At 42.8% G+C, this 27,220-nt stretch overlaps 1 protein-coding gene across 10 annotated transcripts in view; it reads left to right on the top strand.

The window, feature by feature from the left end:
- Positions 1-27,220, top strand: part of Frmpd3 (FERM and PDZ domain containing 3) — a 151,902-nt gene that overhangs the window by 33,133 nt on the left and 91,549 nt on the right. For 6 of the 10 annotated variants that reach the window (XM_013150215.3, XM_063246248.1, XM_063246258.1 and 3 more), the window contains exon 2: positions 23,671-23,784. The exons of the other annotated variants lie outside the window; for them this stretch is intronic. The gene's annotated coding sequence lies outside the window, so the exon portion shown is untranslated. The remainder of the gene's footprint in view (positions 1-23,670; positions 23,785-27,220) is intronic. 10 annotated transcript variants of the gene reach the window in all.

The following is a 27,220-nucleotide window of genomic DNA, read 5'->3' on the forward strand; positions in this document are numbered from 1 at the left end:
TAACCCAGTCCTTTTTAAATAAATGATAATACACATCATACTGGCAAGCAAACCTTCCTCACCCTGGCTGAGAGTTCTTTTTCTCTCAGACACTTTTGCAAAGAAGTACTGATTGAAAACTAGTCTTAGAAGAGCCTCCCCCTTCCTTTTCTCTGTCTTACCACAGCAAGGTGGCCATGCTCTGGAGTCAGGCCAAGCTACAGTAGGTCTTTGCTTTCTCCAGCCTGCTCCCCCTCCGTTTCCTTTGTCACCAGAGGCTTACTGAAAAGGATTCTGAAATGAAGATAATGTCTGTGAAGCTCTTTTTAGCAGGTAACTGCTGGATGACTACTGGCTTCACCATCTCCCTGGTCTGTCTGAGACTCTTGTTTTGTGTTGCATCTGGCCTGACTCCTCTAACATTTGATTCTGAACACAGGAGGCAGCAGATTCTGCCCCAAGGTCTGTAATTTTTCACCCCATCTTCCCTTCTGGAAACTGGGGCAGGAAACTCACCTTGAGAAAGGCCTAATACAGGCAGAACCTCAGAGTAGGAGGGACCTTCATCCATCTCTAATATATAAATATGGACAGTAAGGATAACTATCAGAGTAGCGAGGCTTAGTTTTCATCTGAGAGTAGAACAAGAGGGAACAAGATCATGAAAGCTCTTGCCTGGATAGGAATACTAACTCTACTGTAAAGAGTTAAGTGGCAGGTTCTAGGGAGCAGAGTCTGAGGGAGAACATGGAGGATGCAAAAAGGACACAGAATTTACAATATTTTATGATGATCGCCCAGAGTAAAACACAAGAAAGTACAACAAATCTTTCCACAACACTAATGACCCAGAATATTCAGCCATATGTTTATGCATTATGTTTACCATAAAAAAAAGTCCAGTAAAAACTAGTTGTAAAGTTGGTGATGAGTAGAAGGGCCTATAAAATATAACTCTTTTGAAAAGAAAATTGGGTCTTCATCTCAGGTTCACAGTGTAGCTTCCCACTAGTCTGTCTGCCTAGCCAGGTCCTCCATCATCCCTCTCCATAGACATAGCCTGCTTCATGCTTTGAAGCCAATGAGGACAGAAGTCTGGCAAGTCCTCAGCATCTCACTCTCCTTACACCCCAATATGGAAGAGGAGGGGAGTTATTTACTGTAGTCAGAGCTATAAACTGGGCATAAAGTTGTATGGGATGTGTTATGGATTAAAAACTGGTGGTCAATTTAACGCCAACTGAATTAAATCAGTATGGTGCTGAGTGTAGGTGGCCCACTTGAGAAAAGTTATCAGCTTAAATAAAGACGTGGAGAAGAAGAGCTAGGCATTGTGGGTTCTCCTAAATGTTGCTGTTTCAAGCCATTGGTTCTCCTGGAGCAGCTCGTCATGACTAGCTTCCCCAATATGTGTTCGATCATTATTATCAGAGGAGCTGGGGACCTTGTTAGTGAAAGTGGCTGTGATTCACTTTGGGGAAGCTCTGGTCCTTATATTGAGCATCACTTCCTGGCTCCGGAGGGGAAGATGTTTGCTGTTTAATCTCCAGGAAAAACTTTTCATGCTGGCTTTCTGGCATGTACTCGACTGTTCTTATCATTGGAGGAGCTTGGGGCCTCTGTGTTGCTGAGGATGGCGGTGGTGCTTTTCAGGGCAGCCCTGGTCCTTATTTTGAGTGTGAATTCTTGGCTCCAGTATAGAACCCTCAACCTATCAGTACAGCTCCTTCACCCCACTGGCATAGACTTTCTAACTCCTACCACTGACCTTTGGGCCTTCCCAGCATGGATTCGTAAAAACAGAGTGGTGTGAGTCTTTCTCATGGGCTCTAGACCTCTAGTTGGACTTGTGGGAGGCATTGTCATGGGCTCTAGGTTTTCATCTGGACTCATGTGGGACATTGTTTTGGGATCCAAGCCATTGGCTGAATATTCTGGGTCATTAGTGTTGTGGAAAGATTTGCTGTACTTTCTTGTGTTTTACTCTGGGTGATCATCATAAAATATTGTAAATTCTGTGTCCTGATTCTACTTGTTCTTCTCACAACCACTGACTACAACAGGCTGTGAACTGCACAAAGGTACATGGCCAGGAACATAAATGAGAGTGAAATCCAGTCCATGCTCTGTTCCCTGAGCTATGTGCCCTAGTGCAGATATAAACTCAACTAGATGAAATAGTTCATTTTTCATCCGACATAGCCATACTGCACATGGGGACATATTCATCCAGCTTCTTCTAAGCTTTTTGCACAAAGGCATTGAACAGATTACTTGAGGCTCTGGTTACCACCAGCCACGAGCTCCAGTGTCTGCAAGTCAAGTGCAGGCCCTCCCCATCCCTGAATATCTCCTGGAGGCTTCTGTGTGCAAGGGTAGAGAATCAAATGAGGCAGATCTTTTGGGGTCTGGAGTTCACTCTCACAATGACTCCAAATATCTAAGCTCTCTCAGCCATGGATATTCTTCCCTTGTGCTCTGCTCCTAAGTGTCTGACCTAGCCGTCACATCTTGGGTGCCATTTTTCTTCCTGGTGCCAACTGTTTGTCCAAGTCATGACTCTGTTTCTGTGCCATGTCTCTCTCTAGTCAGCTGTCACAGTCAGAATGTATTCTCAGCCCTGGGCCGTAGCACCTCAGTGCAGAGATGGGTGGGGGTGGTCTTGCTTCCTGCCTGCCTACCTGGATGGAGATTGGTGTTCTGCCCTGCCAAAGTACACATACACTGGGTGTGCAAAAAAGGATGAAAGTGACCAAAGACTTTCTTCTAGAGAGCTTTGTTATGTCTACATAGTGCTTATTCCAATAGACATACACTTATCCTTCCTGGACTGCAGGGAAGGGGCTATGACAAGTCCAGGAACAAGCTCTAGAAACCTGCCTGTGTAAAGGGGAGTGAAGGGGCAGGTCAGTACTTGGGATCTGAGTAGCTCCTTCTGGCTATGCTTAAAGCCCCTCCTCTCCTGACAGCATGGACACAAGCTTTCCAATGAGCTCACTGGGCTTTCCCTGCAGCCAGCAGATTATGTTGCCAGATGGGCCTAATCAAACTGCCCGATAGAATGCAGCTAGGGAAGAAAAGGGCCTCAGGTCAGTTCTAGCACTGGATCATTAGGGCAAAGGATGGGGGCAGGAGGGAGCCAGGTTCCCTAAACCAGTTTACTCTAAAACGGAGGCTGGGGTGTTTCCAACTGAGCCCATTCAAGGAATAACTAGCAAAAGGCCTTGAATAAAGAAGAATGTGAATTAGAACAGCTAAGCAATCTCCTTCTGTGCCTCCTTTTTCCTCCCCAAACTCCAGAGCTAGGAGCAAGACAGTGGAAGAAGAGGCAGGGGTAAAGGGCCTGCCATCAATCTCCTGCCTGACAAACTACATCATCACTGGCTCCAACTGGCTCCCTTGAGGTTGAGGGGAAACCTTGAAGCAGAACTTGGCCAGGAGGAGCCAGGGGAAAAGAGACAGGAGGCAGATCAGGTACTGAGTCTTAGACCCCGAATCTTTGCCAGTGCTGAAAGCCAGTGTGCCCATCCCAGGGTGAGCAAAAAACAAAGAATTCCAGTAACCCAGGGTTCTATAGAAAATATATATACCAGGGAAGATCTAGATCCATGTGGATCCTGAACAGACAGCCAAGCTTTGTAGTCTGTAGCAGTCTCTCTGCTGCCGCTAAGAACTGGAAGCTGCTTTGTTGCATTTCCCAGCACTTGCTTCACCATCACCCCTCTACCTCCAGGACTTCTAACAACTCAATCAACCTTTCAGTGGTGGGTATAAATCCCAAAGCATCCATTAGCTAATTAGGAAAGCCAAAGGCCTGGGCATTGTCAAGACATGAGATTTACAAAAAAAGAGAACACCAGATTCTTGTCCTCTGTCAGAAATGTGTTTTCTGGTTCTACTAGAAAGAATCACATACCCTAAAATAACGTTCCCATTTACTCACACCAGTGGGCTAAGCCAACCAAGTAACTTGATCAGGAAAAAGGGGGAAGAAACTCCACAGTGTAGGTAAGCTATTTATGCATAGAGCTTGGGTCCCTCTCCTGGTGAGGCAGGTCTTCAGGAAATTAGAGTAGGGCTGGATGGGTCTTTTCAGCAACCTCACCTGCAGGAAATTGTCAGTTGGGATTTTCTTTGTGGGAAGTGGGGTGGATGGGATGGGGGTTGTTGATACAGGGGAGACAGTTTCCAAACAAGCATCTCCCAAATACTGAGGATTCTGAACCAAATTAAATGTTTTAGTCTTGTTCAGATTCAGTGGCAGTTTAAATTTTGTTCAGTCATGTTAGAAACTATGCCAACTTCATCCTAGGTTTAACTTGTTTACTCAGATTTACAATGTACTTTAGTTCTGTGGTCAGTGAGAAAGGTATCTGTGAAGTCCTGAAAGGTTCCAACATATAAACAGATTTCACTCTAATGTAGTTTCCATCAGCTCAATTTAAGCTCCTGCTCCTCAGTAATTATTCTTGGAAATGGGAGATGTGACCACTATCTCCTTGCTGATAACCACTGGGGCCTGGCCTCATGCACCTTAAATCAGCCCATTGCTCCAGTACCAAGGACAAGACTGGAGGGGAGCAGGGAATAGGAGACAGGGAATGCTTCTTTCTTGCTTGATTCTATCTCACTTAATGGTGTTCCCACTGAAGAACACTCATTTGTCACATTTTGCTTCAGGAGGTGAGACAGGAAACGCCATCCCTCAGGATAGTTCCTTCCCTGTCCTATAAAAACCAGGGAATTGGCACCTGCAATCTGCCATTGTCTGTCATTCCTTTCTCTGACTACAGCTAAACTGCTGCTAAAATGCTGACTCCTGCCTTAGCCATGATGAAGTGAGCTTTTAACTAGTAGCTTGGCCTGCGATGCTGACTGTTTTCAGAGCTGCATAAAAATGATTGAGGGGTAAAGAGCTGGGAGGGAGCTGAAGGAGTGGAGAAAGAGACACTATAGTTGGATGTGAAAAGAGCCTCAGTAGGTTGGATCTTTACTGGGCACCAACTCTAGTGACTCCATAGTATAAGCTAGGGGCTCTAGATGTTTCTCAGATGTGGATCTCCAGTAATAAGCTTCATGATTACCTATTCACATGGCAACCATGTACATGGAATGCTTTGGAGACTCCCCCAGGTCCCTGTTGGCCATCATATATTTGCTTCATGGTTCATCATAATCCTTGAAAATTATTGCCTTGAGTCAAGGCATTATCCACTTGTTAAAATGTACTTTTTTGTTTTTTCTGAGAGAGTTCATATATCAGATTCACTGGATTTTACCTGTCAAATAGTAGGTTCACAAAGAAATGGTATCCAGGGAAAATAATGCCTGATGAGGAAGGGAGAAAGGAGATATCTGCAGCAAAGTGAAGCACCATGGGCTAGTTGAGCTGGAAGTCACAGTCGCTCTGGTGAGAGGGAGAACTGGACAGCCAAGAGGACAGGAATGAATGGCATCAGTTATTCCTGTAATTTAGACATCCACGGGGTCTCCCTGCCCTTCAGATAGATCTAAAATTCTTTTAAAACCCCACACCTATTTATAGATCTCTGCATTCCTGGAAATGACTTCCAATCTCCTTGAATCACACCTCAACCCCAGGCTACAAGTGCTTGGTTCTCCTAAAAGATTATATGGTGGTTCTAAAAATTTGACTGCCTGTCAGAATCACTTGGGGAACTTTTAAAGAGTGTTGTTGGGCAGCACCCCAGACCAATTATAGCAAAGCATCTGAGGGGAGCTCTGGGGACATTTCTAGGTGATAAAATCTTTTCCACGTGATTCTAATGTGCAGTTGGAGTTAAGAAGTGCGAGTTTCTACAGTGAGTGTAGACAGTATGGACTGCAGAACATGTACTAATGAAAATTTTTAAAATAAAAAATAAAAGTGTGGATTTAAATGTTTACTTGTATCTTTTCACATCAACCAAAATGGAGAACTTCATCTTCCTTAAATTCACCCAAATAATCATTCATCCAAGGAAATAGATGTAGAAGGCATTTGGGGGGACAGAGGATTTACCTCATGGCAGCACAAATAACTGAATGAAAGCTAGGAATCCTAGGCCTAAAATCCCTTTTCTCTATTTTTTTGTTTCTTTCTCTTTAAATAATAATAATAATAATAATAATAATAATAATAATAAATCTGTTGGTCATTTTCTTAGTCAGGCTCCAGCCACCCATCCAGCTTGGTTCCTCTTTTTTGTCTGTCTGTTCCTCTCTGTGCAACTTTCACAGTCCCAAAGTTGTGTTCAGTGTTTCTACAGAACATTAAACTCTGTCCTCATTTGCCTTGTCCCCTGCTTACCTATGTAGTCAAGCCTTATGGAATCTTTTCCTAAAAATGGTCCCAGTTCTTGGCCTGAGGATTAAGCTCAGTGGCATAAGCACCTGTCAGGCAAGCATAAGGTTGTGAGTTCGATCCCCTGTACCAGTAAATAAATAAGCATAAAAAATGGTCCCAGTTCCCTCCAGAAGAAGGCTTCTGGTGCCAGCTGGTGAGATGATTTAAATTTCACCCCTGTCAACATGGTTTTGAAAAGGACCCTGGATGGCCTCGTCGTTACATCTCCATTGGCTCACAGGCACATGCCCTGCTATTCCTATCTGAAGAATCAGGGCCTAGATACTGCAGAGCCCCAAATTTGGCAAAGTGTTTGGAAAGTAACTGTCTGTATCCACTTTCTGGAATCTTTGTACACTTGCTTTGTATCCACTTACTGGAACCTTTGTATATTTGCATATGCCTAGGTCTTAGTGCTAATAAATTCAAATTTGCCCATTTTCAAACCAGCAGGACTTTCCCAAGTACAGACAAAAACATATTTGTTTTATGGCCAAGCAAAATTAGAGATACTACTTTTTTTGAGACAGGGTCTTGCTATGTAGACCAGTTTGGCCTTAAACTCACAGTGATCCACCTACCTCGGCCTTCCAAATGCTGGGATTATAGGCATGTATCACCACACCCAGCTAAGAGACATTGTTTACAAAAATACTTTGTAATAAAAATGTGCCATTTTAACTGGGCATGGTGGCACATGCCTGTAATTCCAGTACTCAGGAGGCTGAGGCAGGCGGATCACTGGGAGTTCGAGGCCAGCCTGGGCTACATAGCAAGACTTTCTCAAAAAAAGTCCCATTTTGTTCAGTAGATACTTATTGTGCATTTGTCATGTTCTAGCCACTGGGTCAGCTGCTTTGGATTTGGTGGTGGCTCAATGCTACAGGTTATTAACAGTCTAGTGAGTTTTATTAATTCATTAATTTATTAATTTTTGGTACCTGGTATTGAAGTTTCAACCTTGCACTTGCTAGTCAGGTGCTTGTACTGCTGAGCTAAATCCCCAGCCAATTTATTTTTTTAAATCCCTCTGTTTAAACTAAAAGGCACTATCTAAGGAAAAAAAAAAACACTTTAAACCCTAAATCAAGACTTTTGGTGCACTGGAAGTTCTCCCCAGCAAGTAAGTCCATTCTGTGTATTGGCCTGAACACAATATTCCCATTCATATGTGAAGTGGTTCTATATGGAAGGCCTCATGGTATGTATATATGCCTTTTGTAGGCCTGTGCCTGCTACCTTTTTTTTTTTTTTTTTTTTTTTTTGGTATTGGAGATCAGATTCACATGTACATGACTCTTAAACTAGACTGTGAGAATATCTTTATCCCCACTCCAACTTTCCTCCTGGAACTTCATAAAATTCTTAGATACTGGGTCACTAGCTAGCTAGTTGACAGTTACTGGCACTTACTGGAATCATGTATTGGATCATACACTGGACTTGCTACTTCACATGCATCATCTCATTTCATCCTCACAATGGAGAGGTGTCTTGATTTTCTCTTGAGACAAAATGCCTGATGCCCAAGATGAAGGAAGAAAAGGTTTATTTAGCTTATAGTTTTTGGAATTTTCGGTCCATACGCAACTGGCGCCAAGGCAGGGTGGTATGGCTGAGCGGAAGCTATTCATGGCAGTTGCAAGCAACAAGAGCAAAAGAGCAAAAAGGCAAAAGAGGAAAACATGCCTCCTTCTCTCCCTCATTTGTATGCCCACTCTCTTCCCCTGGGCAGGTGTAGCACTCACACTGCCAATCCCAGCACTAGACAAGGAACCAATCACAATGCTAGACTCAGCTGCCTCCATGACTGCATGAGGCTTTGGAGGCCATCCAAACACAAACCATAACAGGAGGTAAATAGTATTATTATCTGTGTTTTACAGCTGGGAAAACTGACCACCTACTATTAGGCATTGGGGTCAGAATCCAAATCCAGGACTGTGTAACCTGAGTGCCTTTCAAAGCATGCTATTCCTTGACACCAAGCTGCAAAGTAGGGCTGAAAGAAAGTAAACTCCCTCATCATTAGTAGCAACATCACTGCTCTCATCATGGTCATTGTCCTTTGGTCATCATATTAGTTATAATTTGTCAAGCTCTTTCTTTGCACCAAAATGCCATTGCACTAAAATATCTTTAATAATAATAAATAATTATATTGATACCATTTAATCATTATTTAGTTCTTATTATGTATCTGACACTGTCCTAAACCTCTTAAAAGAATTACCCTCACCATTTTTCACCATATTTCTAGGAGATAAGTGCTATTCTTAACTCCATTTTAGAGAAGAAAAAACTGAGTTTTAGACAAGCTAATTTACCCCATGACCTCACAATCAGTAACAAGAGCTAGTATGTGACCTCTGACTTCAGAACCTTACCTCCTCTGCTGTACTGCATAGGAGGTTTCTACGAGCAGAAAAACTTCCATTTCTCTCCTTTTTCCCCTTTTAGGAGTCCCATCTGACATTGTCTTCTGATCACTGGTGAGCTCTCAGACTCATCTGCTAACTGTGGTAGAGTGTGGAGCAGCAGGATACCACATGTGTGACCAGATGTCTTCCTGATGAGCTGACAACCCAGACCCTCTCCACCCAGCTGCCAATAGCATAAGAATAAAGAATCTACCCAGAGAGGGCCTCCTAGCCAAACAATTTGTAGGCAGAACTTGGAAAAGTACCATAGCTGGGCTGAGAGCTGTGTAAGCAGAAAAGAGATGAGCAAGATTACTCTTCTATTAGTTTTCTTGCTCTACATTCAATAGAATAGGGCTATATGAGTGTGTACTGTCTCTTCATTACACTCTACAGGACACCCTGACCACTAGCATTCCTTACTGATACTTTCTTCTTCCTCCAAAACTGAGTTCCTCGCCTCCTAGCTAGTTTCATTGTTATTAGCTCATCATCTTTCATTACTTTTTTGAAAATGCCAGCTCCTCTGTGCTTGAAATCACTTCATTTTTCCATGCTTCCATTTCAGCTCAGCCACATTAAGGTTTTAAAGCACTCTGGAAAGTAATGAGTGTAGCATTATGGCAAATACAGTTTTCTGACACTTTGTTATCATTGATATTTGAAAACCAATGATAATTCACAACCCTAGAACACCTTTGTCTCTGCAGAGCTCTTAACTAGCTAGATGAGGTATGTGGTCATGGCTTAAAATGTGAAACTGATATGAAGTCACTCCACGTGGAACAGTATTAGTTTTACCAGCATTTCTCAAATTGGCTTCCACGATAGTCGAAGTGTAAGGAATTAATAAGTACTATGGGGAGAAAAGGATTTCTGAGCACAGATGATTTTGATTAAAACTGGTTTAGATAAGCTATATTTTATTACAGAGTTTCTCAGAGCCCTCAATATACTACTGAGAAGCATGAATATCCAAGAGATCATTTAGAGCTTTAACATCCATAGTGGGTTCTGAGGGTTAGCAGGCTAAGTATCACCTATGCTCGTTTGAAATGCAGAGTCTCAAGCCTCCACCCAAGACTTCCAGAGTCAGACTTAGTCGTGTAACAAGATCCTCAGAGGATGTGCATGCATGTTAAATGTTGAGAAATGCCAATTCAGGGTACACAACATTTTCAAACTTTTCTGTCAGTGGAACCCCTTTATGCAGCCTCTTATGAGACCAGTGTTCACTTGAACATACTTTGGGGAGGTGTCAAAGCTAGAAAGCCCTTCATAAAAGATTTTATTATTCAGTGACTCCAGAGGAAAGCATTAGCCCAAGCTACATTTATAAACTAAGGGAGTGATTCATTATATATTATACAAAGACTCATTTTGTAGAAGTTTCAAGTCTTCTAAATCTTGTGTTTCCAGAAAGTCTTCCCATACTACCTTGCTCCCAATTAACTCATTTCCTGGGGCATTTTTAAGACTTAGTAACATCTGTGCTTCTTGGTTTATTCTCTGGCACAGATCATGTTTGTTTCTTAAACCCAGCAGCTTCTCCAGAGTACTAGAGCTCAGGAGCCAAGCATCTAAAGAATGTTCCATGGTCCCCTGCTGTACAACAGTATAAAGGCAATTTTATAGAAACTGAGAACTTTTTAGTCCAGCATGTTCTGTTCAGCTAAGCTGTCATTGTTTTTCTTTTAGGCCTTTAAGCTATTATACCAAACATCAAAATAACACTGGTTATTTTGTATTCAGACCTTGCAACTCATTTGGGAGCATTGTTAATATTTTATAAGAAAAAAAGAACCTAATATTTTATAAGAAAATTCTTGTTTTTTCCATTCATATTTGTGATTTTCAAGAATGTTGCTGTACTATATTTATAAACCTGTTTTTATTTTAAATTTAGTCCCTGGCCCCATTTTTTCCCCATATAGAAACATATCTCCAATTTTATGTTAAAAGTTGAATGGAAAATAGGCTTGGTATGTGTAAATTGGGTTTACAAGAAATTTGTCCAGCATGCAACAATATAGTAAGGTGCTACCATGCCCATACTCTGGTTAAGATGCCAGCAAAGCTCTCAGCAAAGTTTCTTGGTGTTTGTCACCAGTTACCTTGTCAGTGGACACTTTCAATGGCTGGCCAGGATTGCCTGTTCAGAGTATCTGGAGAGGAGATGAGATGAGCCAGCAGGAGAGTACCTACAAATGTGTGAAAGTGAGAAAAACTGTACCATTAGGCCTCTAGGGCCAAAGGGCTTTCCAACCCGAGGATGCCTGCTACAGTATTCTGACCATTCTCACCCTCACATCAAAGAAGAAGCAATAGAGTACAAGGGGAAGAGATGATGGAAACACCTCCTTGCACTGATCAGGAGATACAAGGCCTTTATTTTAGTTTATTACCTGATCATTGATGCTAGAAGTGCCACAGTTCAGAGCCCCATTGGTTTAAAACTAAATGCAAACCCACCTGGAAAAGGTAACCATTGATGGCAATAATTTCCAACCTTTTCCAGTATTCATTTTTAATGTTTAACATTAAACACACAGCCCACAATAGTGATTCGATTTTAATTTTTTTTTTCTTTCTACTGAGAGTTGATGTACAGCAAGAAATCCACAGGCTTTTTGGCAGACTAAAGACATATGATCTCTGTGACTTATACCTTGGTAGGAGTACATAAGAACAGCTACCATTTCTTGAGCATTTACTGTATTCCAGGCATTGGGCTTAGCACTTTACGTGCTATATCTCTTTTAATCTTCACAATGCCTTACTGTCACTGTTTACTGATAAGGAAGGTGAGGCTCAGAGAAATAGGTGATTTACCCCAAAAAATTCATACAGAGGTAGAACCTACAGGCAAACTCCAATCTGTAGAACCCCCAAAATGTATTCCATTACTCAGTCTGGAGGATAGGCTTTGATAGCCAAAATTACTGCAGAAGCCCCAAATTATGAAGGGACAAATGGACTCCTTGAGTAGGCAAAAAGGACTGGGGGTTTGAGTATTAACAGACACATACATTTCCCTCATAATTTTTTCAAGGGATAGTCCTTCCTGCAAGCAAATGTGCTTAAAGTGGTTCATGTAGACCACATGGACATTTACAACAAAGCCCAATCCTGAACCTTTCCCCACATGCAGCCATTTATATACATTGTCAAAGGCAACTTCTTCCAGCAGTGTTGGCCTTCTTTCACAGTCCTTTCCCCAGGCAAATTCCATCTGCAGACCTTTGCACATGCTATTCCTTGTACTTGGCAGACTCTTTTCCCTTAGCAATATAGTTCACTTTTTTCTTTTAGCACTTTGCTCAGTTGTCACAATCTCAGTGGCACCTTTCCTGGCCATCCAATTTAAAATTGCAAACTCTCACTCATCCCCAAACCTACATTCTCTTTCCTTGTTTTATTTTTCTCCAACGCACTTATTTTCTCAATTATCATATAATTTTGCCTAGTAATTTGTTTGTTGTCTGTGTCTACTCACTAGAATGCAAGCCCCAGAAGGACATGGATTTTTACCTATTTTGTTCACTGCAGTATCAAGGTGTCAAGACCAGTATGTGGCATGTTGTAGGAGCTCAAGAAATATTTGTGTAATGAATGATTGAATTTCAAGGTAGTTTTAGAAAAAGTTTCCTACCCCTGAATGTTTACAGAGACATACAAGGCATTGGAGATTAAAAAGTGAGCAGCTAAGAGAATGTACAACTTTATGAGTGACAAGATATGAAGTGAAAATACTCTAAACACAAAGTATCTATGGTTTCCAATCTGGTAAAAGCCAAAGACTCATATTCCAGATGGTTCTTGACAGCAGTTTTACTTAGTGTCCGTTGATCAACATATAATAATGATAAATTAATATGATTGTAGTCATATTTTAAATGAATAAAGATTTTTGTTAAATATGATGACATCTGCCTAACATTTGGAAAACAGTGACACATAAATTTGTTGAAATATTTCCAGATAAATGCTTAAATGCCTGTTCTCTAGCATCTGTCATCCATCTTTTGATTTTTTTTTTTTTTGTACCAGGGATACAACTCACAACCTTGCACTTGATAGGCAGGTGCTTGTGCCGCTGAGCAAAATCATGGCAGCATTTGATTTCTAACATTGCAACTTTTTATCAATATTAATCTTGAATAAGTTGCTCAGATCTTTGACTCAGTGTCCTCATCTGCAAAAATGGGTCTAGTGACAGTATCAGCTTCAGAGTTAAAAAATTCAATTAAATATTTCTTATAAAGCTCATGAAAAGTGACTTGCACGTACTAAATTCTCCCCAAATTAGGAGTACTATCATCACTATTATCATGAGTTATCATTTGATTCTTCAAGCAGTGCTTCCGAGTATATATAGATTTGCATTTTCTCTTGAAGTACCCCCCAGGATCCTAGACCTGCAGTTCTGGTAGCCAGTGCAGCAGGTGCTAAGTATCATTGGCAGTCGAACAAGATGCATGGATTGTGGCCATGGACATGGTGAGAATGGGAATGAAGACCAGAGTGACAATGGCCATAGGCATCCTTTTAGAATGATGGGTAGAGGTACACATTCACAAAGGAAGCCAGCAGAAACTTTTTCAACACTTATAAAATCCTGACTCTGATAAGGTTTGCTCAGGAAGACAGATAAAGATAGTTGTTACTGAATGATCCTGGTTGTATCTCATCAGTTTGAAGTGTTAGCTTTTCAACTGGGGTGAGGCTACTCTGATTATAATTCCGTCTGGCCTTGCAACCCATAAAGAATTCTGAGTTCCAGGTGTTAACCCATTAGTGGAAGATAGGGTCTGGGTGATGCGAACAGCTTTCTGCAGTATTCTCTGCTCCTCCCATACCCCAAATGGAGACTCAAGAAAGCTATTCGACAGGGCTGCAGCTCAAAGAGCAACGACCGAGGTCCTAGGGTGCTGAGCTGGGCAGCAGCAGGGGATAACCAGTGGGCAAGAATGCTGTCCTCTCTTATTTTATTGCTGTGTTCTGTAGAGCACAAAGCACGGGGTGGATTAACCAGGAAGCTCTGTGAGCCCTGATGGTTCAAGAGATCAAACAAGGAGGTCAAGGATAGAGCTCAGTGTGCGGCTAGGGGAGGAGTGGCCACCCCCTGTGGTTCCACATTATTAGATAGGAACTAGTCCACCTATGGAGAGAGCACACAAGCTGTGCTCATAGGCTGATTGGTTTGATGAGGGAGTTGAGTACATCCTGTGATTTTTTTTCCCAAAATGGGCAATAGGGCCAATTAAACTTCCCCTTCCCAGGGAAGAAACAGGGAACTGCAGTTTTTTGTTTTATTTTAGAAGCTGATCTTTCTGGAAAAGTAAAACTCTAGTGTCATTTGGCAATATGTCACAAAAAATTGCTTCTTCCTGACCTTCAGGTGCTAAACTCTTGTGCAAGTTGGAAGTTTGTGTCCTCAAACCAAGGACCTCAAAAGATAGTTTGTCAGTCCTGTGCACATTGGCTTGGTCCCTCTTCCTCATTTCTCTCAGAATCTAACTCCATTCTCCTCACCATTCAGTGGACCATTTGTAATTGTCCTGTCCATTTTTGGATCTCATTGGGAATTCTGCTCTGGGACCTTATTTGCATAGACAGACGAAGACTGGCATCTGTCTTAGCACCTGAAGTGAAGATCTGCAGCAGTGACCAGCAACCTTCTGGGACAATACCCTGAGTATTGGATTCAAATTTGACAGTGTCAAATTGAGGCTAATTTGCATGGGCTTATCAGGTTAATTACTACAGTGTCTCCAGGAACTTAAAAATGCTTGAATTCTTATGCACCAGATTGCTGAAAGTCTGTTGCTATGAAACTTGGAGTGTAAATTACCACGAATATCATTAATCTGTTCACTAGGAGGTTAATTTGCAATTTGTTGGCAAATCACATGTGGGTCTTATAGCAAGAGTGTGGGTGGTGTTTTCATGCCAACATGTGATTCTGCCTCTGTTTCTGGATATGTGTATATACATGTATGTATACGTGTGTGTGTGTGTGTGTGTGTGTGTGTGTGTGTGTGTGTGCCCACATGCATTTGCCTTTATTCAAGCACAGCTTTGGGATTAGCACATTATGGAAACTCTTATCCTGGGTCGTAACTGCTCCTTGATCTCATCTGGCTCATCTGGCACACGCTGGAACCTAGAGCATGCACTCTCAAAGTTGAAAGGTTGCTGCACAGAGCATTTTTCAGCCTAGTACCAGTTAGCTTATAAGACATTAGCTCTTCCTGAGACATGATTGCAAAGATATCCATTAATGTGTCAGAATCATCTGGCATTTTGGAAAGATGCACTTTCCTGTCAATGGATCTCAAGTTATTTTTGCATGTAGGCAGGTTACTTCTGGCAAAGAAATTCACATCCTCTAGAAAAAGAAACAAGATCAGAAAGTTTCCTTCAGATAAGACAGGATAGGATAAGATAGGATAGGATAGGATAGGATAGGATAGGATAGGATAGGATAGGATGGGATGGGATGGGATGGGATGGGATGGGATGGGATGGGATGGGATGGGATGGGGTGGGGTGGGGTGGGGTGGGGTGGGATGGGATGGGATGGGGTGGGGTGGGGTGGGGTGGGGTGGGGTGGGATGGGATGGGATAGGATAGGATAGGATAGGATAGGATAGGATAGGATAGGACATGGCAAACAGGAATACAGTAAACTGGGTAAGGTTGGCAGGAAGAAGACTTCTGACCAGGTCTGAAGTGACTCCATGGCTACCTTGTATTACTGTTAACAGGGGTGACAGTGTTGGAAACACAAACTTCCCCCAGCTGCATTAGCCGGATCTTCCACAAAATTGTTTTAAGACTGGTACTTAAAACAATTTGAGGAAAACCCTCTCCTGGTTTAGGGGACAGGCTATAGGGTATGACTGCCGGTGCATTGGAAGTTCATTCACTTAGAAATAGCTCCATAGTTAGCATACCTTCTGGGGACAGGCAAGGAAAGTTCAAATATGTTTTCTAGGAAGGAATACCTAGCTTACTCAAAGAGCATTTACCGAGTACTGAGTACTTGTTCCTTTGTAGGGCGGAGGATATGATGAGTCAGAGAAAGTTCCCTTGCTGTTCTGTGAAAGCACATTCTTAAGGTGGGAAGATTCTTAAATGAACTCTGCCTAAAGAGGAAGATGAAGTTTAGAGGAAGTTGCTCAAAGTGACCCAGACTAAGTCCAGGATAAGGGAGGTTTCCTGGGAGACAGGACAGTAGAAGATATCCTAAGTAAAGAATTAAAACCTGTTGTGATCCCCATAAGAAAAAGAAGACCTGCTTTTTCCCATAGTAGGAAATAACCATTTTCTTCAATAAAATATTACCCAGAATTCTCCATGTTTGTCCCCAGAAGGATACTGTTTCAGGAGGAAGAAGCATCTGTAACAATTCCCTTTCCCTATAGTGTTGACTCATCACTGGGGTCATTTACTATCCTATAGTTTTCTCTAAATTAGCCTGAAACATTCAGACAAAATTGTATGTTGAAGGTTAGGGAATCACAAAACAGAAACCAACATGGAGAGTAATCATTATGAAAGTAGCTAACATTGTTGAACACTTCCTCTGAGCCAGACACTGATGTGTGTGTGTGTGTGTGTGTGTGTGTGTGTGTATCCTCATAATAACCCCATAAGTGAACATATATTAGTGATCTCTATTAACAACAATAATAATGGCACTTTTGTTGTCACTAGATCTGTTTCACAGCTGAGGGCCAGAAAGAAAAACTAAATTGTCTTAGAAGGTATAACTCTTCCATTTCTGGAGACCCACTCTTCCTTCCCAGTCTGGCCTGCCTCCATGAGACAGAGGCCATCTCTAATCCTAGTCACCTACAGGTGTGCTCTCTCAAACACTGAGACCTCAAGAGGACCAGGCCAAAACAGGGTTACCCACCATTTCCTCTCACCATGTTAAGGAGGGAGTAAAAGAGAGGGAGTGGTGGGGTCGTAAACCCATGTGTCTGTTGAGCTAGGATCAAATGGGCCAGTGTACTCATAGAAAGACCAGATGTAATGCCCAAGAAATATTGTGTTTTCCTCCTTATTATTCTTTTAATAAAATAACAACACAGTAGTACTGTCTAAATGGCAACTGACAGTTTACCCTGTTACAAGAGTAGGAAAGGAATGGTGGGGAGTGAGAGCTCATCCTTCATCCAAAAGGTGGACTACTACTTAGTTGGAGTTGTTCAGAAGAAACTAAGGCTCAGGGTTGTCACATAGGACTTTTCAAGAGGAGCCAGAAATCTGTATTCTTAGTGAGATCTGAGAATTTTTATATGTTAACAATTAAAAATTATTTGAAAACACTGTGAAGGACATACAAAACACCCTTATGTAGCTGAGTGACCTTTGAGTAAAATAGCCATGTGAATCTCAATTTCCTAATATATAAAACAGCAATAATACCAATACTTGCTTTAGAAGGTGATTATGAGGAGAAAATAAGGTCATGTAACTGGAATGCCTGTCACACAGCAACTGATTAATACATGGTAGCTATTAAGATGATTATTATTCTTAGGAGTTTCAACCTCTTACTTGAGAGCATCTCTTTTTATTTGATTGACGGGAAAGCCTCTGCCCTTCACCTCTAGATAGAGCCCATGCCTCAATCAGGGCAATTTAGTTCCACCTTTGCAGGCAGAAGATACTAATATGCTTATACAAAAGCCAAGTGTGCGTGTGTTTGTGTGTGTGTGTGTGTGTGTGTGTGTGTGTGTGTGTGTGTAATTTCTTTGTACCCCTTCATGCAGCAAATTCAGTGCTGATGACTTACAAAGCCTGTTCTAGACTGACAAGAGACTGAGAAGACATGCAGAATGCTTTCTTTTAGGCATAATGGAGGAAAAACAGACAGGGAAGGGAAGCTAGGCCATACTTCGTATCCATTCTACCTTCCATTCTTAATGGGAACTCTCAGGATGTTTGAAAAATCTTTTGGCTACTAAATCAAATCCTGTTCTCTCAGTCTCCCCAACCCCTCACTCCTTCTCAACTCTTCCTTTCAAGCAGTGGTTTTCATCCTGGACTAAATACTAGAACCACCCAGGAAGCTTTTAAAAATTACCCATGCTGGGACCTATCCCTCTGAGATTCTGTGACTAGTCAAGTAGTTGTAAATCAAATTGTATATGCATATGTACAGTTTTCTGTGGATACAACTGGAGCCTCAGAGAGAAGTGAAGAAGGTGAATAGCATAGGCATGTGGGGGACCAAGGGAAAGAGCTGTGGTTCTAGACTCATTTATCCCTCACACAGTAGCTATCATGAAGATAGGTCTTCTCACCTCCCCAAGCTTCAGTTTCCTTGCCCAATCCACAGGGATCCTTCATCATACATGTTTTACTTCATCTGGTGTTGTGATAATATAGTGAACTACTATATCATATATAAGAAAGTGCTTTGCAAAAGCCCCGCCCCCCTCTCCACAAGGAAGGGCCTGTTATTACAAGGTTAAGGAGGATGTGGGTGGAGAGGTAACAGAGACAGCAGGGAGCAGTACTACATATTGAGAAAAGGCCATGCACGTTAACAAAGCAGCTCACAAATGAGAGCAAATTAATTCCAGGGCCAGCAAGAACAGAACATTTGCACTGCAGGAGCAAAGAACCCATTGGAGAAGCTAGACCTTAGCAGGAAGACGGAAGTGGGATAATAGGAGAGGAAGGAGAGGGGACAAATGAGGGGGGTTTCAGTGCTAGGGAGGCTTGCCCTAGCTAAAGACAAAAGAGAAGGCCTCAGCCACAAAGGAGAGAAAGAAAGGAAAGAAATAGTGGCAAGTACCCCAGGTAAGCCTGGGGAGCAAACAGAAACATGTGATGTCTCTGAAGAAGGTAACCAGTGTATGTGGGTTGGGGAGCAAACTTCAGGAACAAGTGGCCTCCTATTTCAACACATTTGGCTTCATCATCTGTGGCAACTGGACCCCAGTAAAAGGATCACCAGGGAATCTGCCACTAACTATAGAATCAATCTCCCTACACTCAACTGCCTCTTTTTCTTCATTCTGTAAAACAACCATGACCCACTTGCCTCAGAGAATGGGAGTCAGGCATAGCTCAGTTTAGATAAGCGCTTAACAAATCTTCATAGAGAAATAAACTGGGAAAGAAAAGGGGCATTGTGCGACTGTGAAAACCTAGATGAGAGCACTATTAAAAGCATAATATCTTAGTCACTTTCCTGTTGCTGAGAAAAAAATACATGACACCCACAATTTAAGAAGTTTATTTTGGCTCACAGTTTCAGTCCATGGTCAATTGGCTCCAATAAGAAACAGGATGGCAGAGGGGTAGGTTGGAGGAAAAAGTGCTCAAACTATGACAAGCAAGAAGCATAAAGTGGAGGGAAGAAGTAGGGAGGGAGATACACCCTCTCGGGTCACCTCCAGGGACCTGCCTCTTTAGATCAGGCCTCACCTCCTAAAGCATGTTTAGCTACTAAACTCAACGTGGATGATGAGTCCACTGATAATTATAGAGCCTCCATGATCCAGTCACCTTCCAAAAACAGAAGGCTTTGGAGAGCACATTTTAGATCTAAATCATAACATAAAGTATGGTTTGTATAACAGGGACACTGACCAGTCAGAATGAAGAGACCCTAGGATTGGAGCAGCTTTCTGAATGGCCCCTACTGAGATAGGTGCTAACTCTTTAATTGTTGGAACTGAAGGGAGTGGGGAGTGCAAGGATAGTTAGGAGCACTAGGAGTATTTTAGAGCAACAACTGTTTACCCATCACCAAATAAGGGAATGTAGATTTGAACAAGTGGGATGGTGGTAAAGATTTTCCTTAGGGAAATGTCAGTCCTGATCCTGAGGCAGATGGAGTCAGTCCTGGATATCATATAGAATTCACTACTTGAAACCTAAAGGGCCCTGGCTGCAAGACATGGTAAAGACAATGAATGAATTCTCCTTTTCCTCCCATGCAAAGAAAGAGTCAAACACTGGCTGCACTGTTGAATACAGGACCAAGCCTGTGCCCGTAGTGTCAACTCTTTGTCTCACTGCCATGCATCCACAATGCCATGCCCACTCCTGAAATCAGGACTTGTACTTGAAGAACATTAACCTGTTTCAATGCCAGTGAGCTTAGAATATGACCTTAAACAGGAAGGAACCCTGGAAATCAGCTAAATCCACTGATCTCTTTTGACCTATAGGGAATTTGAGGCCTAGAAAGGAATTGTAGTAGGTCATCACTAACCTATGTGATACATACATCTAAAGTGTGCTAGAGTAGGATGAGCAGCAACCTGAAACATCTGCCTTATTTCCTGTTATTCCCTGCTCCCAACCTGAAACATCTGCCTTATTTCCTGTTATTCCAAGTCTTCATTATATTTGAGAGAAAACACCAGAATATCCTCAGGGTCAGCCTTCCACATGGGTAAACATGGTGTGATCAAATGTTTCACCTCAATTGCCTATCACTGTACCTGAAATTTTACCATTGATGACTCATTCCTTTGGATACTGAGGGCTTCTCCTCTTTCAGCAGATATAGATGGAGTATTTATTCATGATCATTGGGAGAAAGGCTTTATACATTAGACCCAGGCTATACAGTTGTGGGAGAGCAGTGGCAGCTGGTTCAGGGAAGAAGACACAGGCCAGGAAAGGATAGAAAGTCAGAATAAGAATAAGAATCAAAATCCAGGGTTCATCCTGATGAGACAAAGAAAGAATATTTGCTATCCCCACACCCAAAACATCTGTCAAGACCTGTCTTGGGCACTCAAGAATCATTTTCCCTTGTAGACTACGCTGTGACCCAGGAAGCCTGAATCACTGCCCTGTGGCTCGTGCTGGAGGAAGGGCAGGAGAGTGAAGGATAACATCAGGCTATCTAGAGTGGCCACGAGGGCATTTTATTAAGAGGAGCAGCCTGGGTAAGATGGATGTGACAAGGGAATCTATGAAGACATTGAGAGGAGCCTCGAGCACAAGAGGAATGGACTCGGAGGCTGCCAAGGAAGGTTGGGTGTGCAATCTGTCAAGGACCTGCTGGCTGCAGGTGCCATGGCCCAAAGCCGGATGTTGTGTGTGGTTCCCTCGACTTCCTTTCTAGTTCTTCTCCATAGCTGTTCAGGGCAAGTTTGGACTCAGCTGTGGATCCCAGGTTCCTGGGCCTTCTCTATGCCTCTCTCAGTCCTAGTGTTTTTCTATCCAAAGTGCTTAAGGGTAAGAATCTCACAGGAAGAGAGAGGGAAAGTGAGGGGTATAGTGGGTTTGTTCAGGAAACATTTTAGCTAGCAAGACCTGGTGCTTTCTTAGACTGTGTGTTTACATGGACTTCCAGGATAGAGGGGAGTACAGCTGGGAATTTGGGAACTTTTCTTGAAGCTGTGTTTCCTTGGCATTCTAGTCATCAGTCCTCCATATCTTTGGGTTCATATTCTTGGATTCAACCAACTATAGATGAAAATAATACAACGAAAATTGTGTTTGTGCTCAACATGTACAAACTTTATTTCTTGTTATTAGACCCTGAATAATATAGCATAACTACTATTTACATAGCTTTTACATTGCATTAAGTATTTTAAATAATTCAGAGATGATTTAAGGTATACAAGAAGATATGCATAGCTTATATACAAATAGTGTAAAATTTTATGTAAGGGACTTGAGAATCCTTGTATTTTCATTTCCACGGGAGTTCCTGAAGCCTATGTCCTGCCGATGCTGAATGATGCATTATACTTTAGAGTGTAGGTATATTTGAGATGGCGCACAAGGGTACGCTGAACAAGCTAAAGACCACCCCCCTAAACTTACTAGTTCTGTTGTAGACCTTGACTACTTGGGGAAAACACAGAAACACCGGTTTCAACAAAAATAAAGCCTCCTCCCTCATTGCTATCCTCTGCTGTCTGACAGGAGCCCTGTGCTCATAAAGTCTGGGACCACAAGTGATTTCTATCCATATATCTGTCATCCTGGGGTTGGATGGGTTCAGGTGGGAGAAGGAGGCTGCTGGCACCAGGAATTAGATACTCAGAGCAAAGACTGTCTCACCGGTTCCACTCAAGTCTCCAAAACAATCTCCTCAGTTCAGATCAGGTCATCACTAACCTATGTGATAGAAATGCTGAGGGAAAACTGTATTTCGCAGAGCAGGGGGCTCCTGCCCAGGTTCAGGCTCAGTGATTCAGGGAAGATGAAATTCACTGCAATGAATTTGGAAGAGTCGGCCAGAATTTCTTTTAAACTTTAGTTTCCAGCATCCCCCTCCTACCTTGATAACAAACTAATCTCTGATATTTATCTAGTGGTTTCATACTTTTCAAAGCTTCTTCGCATCCATTATCTCCATCAAGCCTTACAAACACTCTCCATAAGGTAGGACAGAAGCTGTTATTAACCCTATTTGACCAACAAGAAAACTGAGGTCCAGAAAGGATACAGGACTCATTCAGAGTCACACAGTTATTTAGTCAAAGAACCAGAACTTCAAACACGTTTCATAACTTTCAACCCTGTGATGTTTCCACCTCCCATGTGGACTCCCCTACAGAACTGTGAAGTGCCCTACTCCTTAACACTTCACCCAGCTACCTGAATGACTGAATGGATAAGCAAGGGCAAGGAAGGAAGGAATATAAGTTCAATAATGGCTCTTTTTTTTTTTTTTTTGTCTTTTTCATTTTTATCGGTACCAGGGATCGAACTCACGACTGCCTGCTTACAAAGCAGGCGCTCATGCCGCTGAGCTAAATCCCCAGCCCCAATAATGGCTCTTTTTTAAATGATCAAAATAAAATAGGACAGACTGGCTGTGCTGTTTCATCATTTTGACCAGGAAGGAGGGAATATGAGAGCTTTTCCATTTCACAGTTCTCATTTCCAAAGCATGAAGATTAGGACAACCCTGAAATGAAAGCCATGGGGCTTAATCTCCCAATCTGCCTTCCACTCATCCTTTATAGAAGCATGGGTGCCTCTATGGGTCCTCACTCCCCTACCAAGAAGGAATCAAAATCAACATGATGAGAAGACAAGATTTTCTCCACCTTATTCCTTCAAGCTCTTTCTCTCTCTCCAGGTCTCCCACCGTGGCTCTCTGAGGTTCTGCTATGGAAGAGGTGTGTGAGAACACTGGTTGCCACTCCATTAGATCTTTAACAGTCTCCTCCCCATAACATTCTAGTATAACCCAGACCTTACAGGCTTGAAACTGGTCTCCTGCAAAGCCACCTGGCCTCAAACTTACCCCCTTCTCCTTTTTCTGTCTCCCATAGGGCCTGATACATAGTAGGTACCTAATAAATGTTAAAGGATTGAACTGTCCCTGTTAAGAGCTAGGCACTTTGATTGGGTTCCTGCCTGCCAAAGCCTCAGCCCTCCCTCAACAACAGATAAATTGACCTGGCATTGCTACTGGTCGGTAGTCCATTCAGAAAAATAAGAAAATAGGAGGTGGAGACACAGGTCTTCAAAAGCTGCTTTGCAGTAAGTACCCAGTAGCTTTGGAAGCAGACAGTTTCAATTTTGAGATCCCTTAGGTTTCCAATCTTGGACTCACCACTTTGAAGCTCTTGTGTTGAGAGTATTTGCTTTGCTCTTCTGAGCCTCCGTTTTGTTTTCTGTATAGTGGAAAGAAAGCTGGGAAGAGAAAATGGATGCAAAGCAAGGTGCCCAGTGCTTATCAAGCTAAGGACAGCTGGATTATCCGCAAACTGGTCCCCAGTGGGAAGGGTCCTCCAGGGGGCACTGACTGCCTGTGCACCGGTTGCGGATTGCGGGCTGTGAGTCTGCACAGGTCGTGTTTACTGGCTCCCTCAGCCGCGGCTCTGGGGCCCAGCCAGTCGCCTTCTTCTTTAAGATTCTGGTCACAACAAGGGCTGGATTTCTAAGGCAGGCGTGATGCATCTCTTCTTACAGACGCCGCTGCCGTTACCGTCAGCGCTGGGCACAACCAGCACAGAGAGAGAGGGACTGCAAAAGGGCTTTCGGGCCGAGTCAGCTGCCCAGCCTTTGCCCTAAGAGGACCCGACAGTAAGTACCGAGTTCAGAGCTGGCCGGTTGGGGCGCGCCTGGGAAAAGGCCAGAAAGTTGGGGTCTGTAGCTGCGTGCTGGGGTCCTCGCCTGTCCCCCGGAATGACCTGGAGGAGGCCCTGGCAAGGGGTCCCTCTTCTGGGCTGGGCACTGTCTGGGGCATGCAGCAGGTGCACCGAGTTAACGAGTCAGTTGGGAACCATCCCTCTCCATCCCCAACCCCAGCTCCAACGATTTGTTCTGGTCGCCAGGCAGCTTCCTGGTGCCTTTGAGGCGCCTCTGAAGAGGAAATTGCAAGGCAAGATGCGCGGGGCTGAGCTTTTGATCGTCTGTGGAAAAGTGGCCCTGTGAAATAAAAGTTTTCTGGGAGCAGGGGAAGGGTGGAGAGCGAGGAGGATATGAAGGCTAAGGAGAAGTTGGGGGCTGGCCTTCACAGCGCTCAGAAAGCCTCGGCATCAGCAGCCCCTGCCCACCCCCCGCCTAAAGTTCTACCCCCAGAGGGGAGCCGCTCCTGGAAATGGATTTCTAGCGACCCGCATCCCAACACTTCAGCTTCCCCACGCACCTTGGCTCGTGCGCCTCTGGGACCTTTGGTTGCACAAGACCAGACAAACTGGCAGGGGCGGTGAGGGCCTCTATGTTCTTGAAGCTCCGTGGGCCTGAGAAACGTGACCGCCCTACCAGGGGTGCGTTAAATGTAGAAACAATGGTAAGTGAGAATATGCAGGAGTATACCGGTCACTTTGTTTTCTTGCCTTTGTAAAAATAAGGATAGATGGACGGTCTGAGATAACTAAGGCCAGTGTATCCTAAATCAGTCCTTTCTCAGAAAACGCCCAGCTCTCCATTCAGTTCTTCCACCTGAGCTCAGCCATTACCTGGGCTCAAATCTACCTGATAGTTAACAAGAATCATGTACAAAAGTAAGAACGCCAGCTGACATTCACTCTATGTTTTCTGTGTGCTGGCTACAGTTCCTTATGTGTATTATTTTACCTAATTTTCACCACAATTTGAGATGGATATGATATTACTCCTGTTTTACAGATGAGGAAACATGAGGCACATAGGTCCTCAGACTTCAAGTCACACATCCAGCTAGAGGAAGAGCTAGGACTTCTGTTCATTTTACTTCAGGCCCCATTGTTAACTACAGGAAATATGGTGAAAAGTGTATATAACACCGCTTGATTTCCCTAGGACCAACTTACTTATTCTATATATTTGAAGTTAAGACTAAGGCCTGAAGTGTTTCAAATCCATCTTCAGATCACCATTATATCCTGTGGAGAAAGGCAAACTGAGTAGACTATAACAGGAGATCCTGTTAGTAGATGCCTAATAATAATGATGATGATAAATTACTCCTACCTACTATTGATTGAGTACTTACTTACCCTAGCACTTTTTATATATTTAATCTTCATGTAGGTGCTTTTGAAGTAGGTACTCTCATGCGCCCCATTTTATAGATGAGGGATCTGGGTATAAGAGGTTATGTAACTTGCCACAGATTTGGGATTTCAGCCCAGAACCGCTAACTCCAAAGCCCAGTTTGGGACAACCCTTTTGCAGATTTGTGCACGAAGCAGAGATTTATCTTTCTAGCCCCCACCCCAGGGCACTTGCTGGGAGCTCTGTATTAGTTTCTCCATTCATTCCCCAGGCCCCTTTCACACCAAGGAAGAATTGTACAGATTGGTAAAGGAATTTCTGCAAGAGATCGAGGGCTTTGAATATATTCAGGTTTTGTTGTATTAAGTGTCATGCATGTCACATCAATAAGTTGTTCAGCTTTATAAGTTTTTATTAATTAAACAAGTATCTGGTCTGCTGACTTGGAGTTGTCAATCCAATATTATAGCTCTATTTGAATGCCTCTATTAGGAGTTATTTTCTAAAAAGTTTTTAGAACCATATTTACAAAACTGGGCAGAGCCATCTTCCTACTTCCTACTGAGGGAGAAGGCTTGTTTCTCAGCCAGGATTTTAGTAGCAGAAATTGCAGCCCATACATGAGTTGTATTCACATCTCCCAGCATGACCTCTGGTGAGCTGAAACCTGAATATCACAGAGTCCCTTAGGGCTGTCCCAGTGTCACATCTAGCCCTGCAGTTGGATTGTTTTTAACTTCCTACCATTGTCCCAGCCATTCACAGAGCTGGCTTCACAGGGACCCTCTTCAGTGTAGGCAAAATGGGTTATGTGAGTTTCATGGCTTTGACTTCCATTGCTAAGGATGGTTCTCAGTGTATTTACTGGTGATCCATCTTCCTTGCTCTTCCCATGAGAGAGGTGCTGTCCATGTGTAGCTTTGTAGTGGTACATGAGACATGTGGCTGATAACCCCAGTACTGGGCTGTGTCCTTGTTGTCTCTATGAGCTCTTTGGAGTTCACTGTGTCATTTCACAAGGCCACAAAAAAAGTCAGTGGGAAACTGAGCAAGAGATGGTGCTCAAATTAAATTTTCCCTGAATTTCTTTTTAATTGCAATGACCTAAATACCTGGACATTTCTTTCCCTCTTTATTGAATCTCCATAACTATTCATTGTCATATTTGACACTCCTTTCCTAGCTCATCCTTCTCATCTTCTCCACTTAGGTGGAGTGGAAGCAATCTGCTGGGAATCAGAATGGCCGGTGCATATGCTCCTGTGTGCCCCCATACCTGTGCTGTTCCCTATGGAGTCAAGTGATATGTGGGGTTTTTTATTTTTCATTTTGTCTATTTCTATTTATTTCTCTTCTAGGAGTATCCAGTCTTTATTTTGTTTTATTTTATTTTTAAATTTTGAGTCAGGATCTTGCTAAGTTGCCTTGGTTAGTCAGGAACTTTCCATCGTCCAGCTTTAGCATTCCAAGTAGCTGGGGTTATAGGCCTGTGCCATCATGCTTGGTAGCACATGGTTTTATATTGTTTGTTTACATACTTTACCTGAGGGAAGACACAGGACACAAAATCGGTGCTCGATAGATTTTGTTGCATATATGAGTGAAAGAGCGAATTAATGCTATATAAACCTGGTGGAGGAAGCCTCTGACTCACAGCTGGGAACTCTGCTGTCATCATCATTTAAAAAGGGGAGTAGGGGCAGAGTTTGCCTTATTCTGCAACAACCCCAGCCCTTTGGATGTTTTCACTGAGAAAAAATACACTGTAATGCCCAAACATGAATTATTGGGGAAGGACTTTTCTGATTAGTAGAATATCCCAGAATAACTATGTTTTTCAGCCAAAAAGTCATTTTTCTTTACCCTTTTTGATTCTTCCATTCTTTCTACAATGCCTAGGTCTGTTTTTGTTCCTTAGTAAGTCAAGTCAATGTACTACAGTACATTACCAAATTTGAGTAGGGAGCCTGTGGGTTCATAGAATTCCCTAGGATTCTATTTGCCCCTGCCTTGGTTGTAGAGTGTCATACAATCTCCTATC

The sequence above is a fragment of the Cavia porcellus genome, unplaced genomic scaffold, assembly GCF_034190915.1.
Source record: "Cavia porcellus strain 051 isolate PalLab524CR breed Dunkin Hartley unplaced genomic scaffold, mCavPor4.1 scaffold_3, whole genome shotgun sequence".
Taxonomy (NCBI): Eukaryota; Metazoa; Chordata; class Mammalia; order Rodentia; family Caviidae; genus Cavia; species Cavia porcellus.